The sequence below is a fragment of the Poecilia formosa genome, unplaced genomic scaffold, assembly GCF_000485575.1.
Source record: "Poecilia formosa unplaced genomic scaffold, Poecilia_formosa-5.1.2 Scaffold554, whole genome shotgun sequence".
In the NCBI taxonomy this organism is placed as follows: domain Eukaryota; kingdom Metazoa; phylum Chordata; class Actinopteri; order Cyprinodontiformes; family Poeciliidae; genus Poecilia; species Poecilia formosa.
Window position 1 is genome coordinate 25,161 of NW_006800493.1, and position 3,781 is coordinate 28,941.

Genomic DNA, 3,781 nt, shown 5'->3' on the forward strand with positions numbered 1-3,781 from the left:
GATAGATAGATAGATAGATAGATAGATAGATAGATAGATAGATAGATAGATAGATAGATAGATAGATAGATAGATAGATAGATCAAATTATTTCGTTTTGGCAAAAACAGGATTTGCTTTCCTGAATTAGATATATTTATGAAGCAAAGAACATCTGACCATTTAGCTGTGCATACAATGGAAATGTTAGCAATACTGATGATGGCTTTACAGTGGGTACAGCAAAATAAGATTGAAAGACTTCTTATATGTTCAGATTCATTATTTTTTAATGTCCATTTTAAATGTCTCACATTATAAAAAAGGTCAGTAAATTGACATTAAAAAATGGTAAAATACCAACAATTTCTGACTGTAATATAAAGAACTTCATTACCATAGGAAAATACATGGAATTACAGTAACTCAAACATATATTTCAAGTGATTTTGACAGTCATGAAATGTAGAAAACACAGAAATCTATTGTAAAAATCTAACTGTAAAATTTAGAAAAATATTGTAATATTGCCAGCAGCTAATTACCCTAAAATTAACGGTATTAATCAGCCAAAATTAAAAATTCTGCTGATGTTTATATCTATGATGTAAAACCATAAACCAGACTGCCAAATTCATTTACAAAGAATAAAATGCTGGTGTGATATTTTGGTTTCTTTTGTTTTTTAATTACATTTCTAATGTATTTCATATATTAAACTGAAATCTCAAAGGTAAACCAGAGATCAAACTGGTGATCCACCAATTGTAGGGCAAATTCCTACAGCCGACGCCACCATCATTTATGAGAGGGTTTGATTAAATGATATATTTGGGATTATTTAATTTTATGACAACCATACATTTCTCATACATTAAGAGAACTGTATGTTAGGTGCTGCTGCTTGGACGAAGGTGAAGTTGGTTTCCAAATGCAGCTTCCAATTCGGGAAATGGCTAAAGGGCGATTCCACCTAATTTTTCATTACCGTCAGCATCTTTAATTAATTCTAGCTAAAAACATACAACACCTAGACTCTTCAAACCTGGACTAGATTATTCTCAACTAGTATGGGATTTGTGAAACCTTTATCTGATTTGTGAAACTTCAATAAAAAGCAAATCTAGTGTTATCCAAAATCATAAAAATGGTGAAATCAACTTTTATTGAAGTTTCACAAATCACCCATTTGGTTTTAAATATTATGCTATTAGTTGAGAATAATCTGGAGAGTTTTTCATTTTGTTATTGTGTTAAACAGCAGGGTTTACAGTTAGTATTGTTACTGTTATTTGTCATGTAAACAAAGAAATATCTAATTTGTATTTATGAAATTATAGAATGACACAAGCTCAAATAAATATTAGGTTCATGAGGATACCTGCTCATAAAGATACAGAGGGGTACAATATGGCAGATCATTAAGGTGTCTTTAAAACAAGGTAGAATTGTGAGAATAGCATGTTGTAAGTTTGAAATGAAACCTATTAAGAGCAAAATTAAATCTGAAAGGCAACAACTGTGGGAGGAAGGAACTAAAGGTCATATTTCTCAGACAAAAGAAAGCAGGGAATATGGAAATAATTGGAGAAAATCCAAAGGAACAAGCATCCATCTCCGTGATGTTTTGAATCCGGGACCTGACCAATACGCCTTGGACTTTATTTTCCAGCAGGTTTGCTAGAACTAGCCTTTTAGATTTGAGAGCTTCAATGTGCTCTCGACTTCCTGTGGATTCACTAAGTCGTTCTAACTCCACGATGTTCATCTCCAGATCTCTAATAGATCCGGCGATGTCACGAGTGACATTGAGAGTGTGCTGCTGACTCAGCAGTTTTACCTGTACTTTCTCGTAGTCCCACCACTGTTTAAAACTAATAAAATCAGACTTTCTCTTTCTAAAACCAGTCCAAAAATAACTTAAAGTCTCTTTAAAACCTTGATCATAAGTTAAAGCAGAGATAAAATGCCAGTAAGCGCTTCTAGGTAAAATGTTTCTAATAAAAACACTACCTAAAAGCAACGAGTGATCTGAAACGCCACTGGTAAAATCTGGCATGTTTTAAACACGTTAAAATGATGTTTAAAACAATAAAAACAATCAAGACGAGCTAAAGAGATTCTGTTTTTCTTAACGTGGGACCATGTGTGCTGCCTGGAGCCTGCATGCATCCTCCTCATCCACCAGGCCATGAGACGAGACCAGCTGCTGCAGAGCATGTTGGGCCGCTGGATGATTACGGTCTAAAAACTCATTTTCAGTACAATTAAAATCCCCACATATAAAAACATAGTCCTCAGACCCACAATCACCCAACTGTTCCCCAATTTTCTAAAAAAAATGTTTTTTCTCTGCATTGGTGATGGGAGCATAAATATTAATAAAAAAAACATGCTAAAATGATCAAACTTTGCCTTGACTAAAAGACACCTCCCCTGAATAACATGTTCATCTTCTGTAGAGCTGGAGTGAAAGCTCTAGAGAAGAAGAAGCCCTCCGCTGCACTCTGGGAGGTGCTGTGACTTAAAATGACCTCCCCCCTCCACTCTCTACCCCAGTCAGTTTCTATTAAATGGTCACTCTGAGTTTCTTGTAAGTAAATTACATCAATTCTCTTCTGGTTCAATGTTTGATAAATTAAAGCCTGTTTTTCAACCTCCCTCGCCCCGTTAAGATTCAATGATGCTATTTTAAAAGAATCCATATTGGGTAAAAAGCTAAAAACAATACCAAAAACCTATAGAAAATATTGAAGTGCTACTGTGCATCATTTTATTCAAAATTGTTTCCAAGCTTTGGACATTATTTTCTTTAGTCTAAAAACTCCCTGATCTGTAAAACCTGATACCTCTTTGTTCCTGATGTGATGTCTTGCAGAGAAATGAAATAATCTGAAATTAGTCAAATAACTTTCAACTTTTATTCCTCTCAGACCTTTAGTTTGTTGTAAAAACAAAAAAGATTCTACAGGGTATCTAGGTTCTTTACTGCTCGTTTGTGACACAGATACCTCAGAGTACCAGCTCTCAGTGTTGCTGCTGTCCGACACCTCCTTCCTCTTTGTTTCACCTGTCTCTCCCTCCACCCCAGTTCCAAATCATTCTGTCGGTCCACCTGCACTTCTCCTTTCCCTCCCTGATCTCCACATACTAAATACTCATCGCCCCTCAAACCCTCCTGCTCTGCCTGCACACCGTCCCTCTACCCACTTCACTTTCACAGCAACCATAAAGGGGTGGAGACAGACCACTGGCAGTCTCATACCTTATTTGGAAATGGCACTGTCAATGAATGACTTCTAATCGATGTCCTTAGGTACTGTTAAGAGAGGAAAAATTCTTGAATTTTAAAAACCTTTTGACTCGTTAAATCCTCTCTTATGCCCGGGTTCAGAAAAATGCTGTGCGCAAAGACTGAGATCACACAGAGATAACAGCGTCACAATAATCAGCATTTATTCAAGACAGATGCATACTATTACCAGAAAAAAAATAGGCCAGAATATGTTACTGATTTTAAAACCACAATTTAGGCCATTTTAATCAAGACATGTTAAGTTTTAAAACTAGCTTATCTTAAATTTATTTTCTTAACAAAACTTAACATTCAAAGGCAAATACAGGTTCCATTACAATAACCAATCCTGCCTTACTGAATGAAAACTTCCTGATAGCATGGCGGCTAGCTAGTTACTGCTAGTTTTGAGTGGCTGTTTCTGACTGAGCAGAGTAATTATGCAGAACAGGGAGGAAGCAGAGGAGATCGATTATTGTTTCAGAGATTACTGTCTCATGTTAGGAC

The 3,781-nt window shown here is 35.7% G+C and overlaps 1 long non-coding RNA gene across 1 annotated transcript in view; it reads right to left on the bottom strand.

Moving 5' to 3' along the window:
- Nucleotides 1–3,781, bottom strand: part of LOC107834229 (uncharacterized) — a 15,827-nt gene that overhangs the window by 1,656 nt on the left and 10,390 nt on the right. The gene's annotated exons all lie outside the window — the stretch shown is intronic.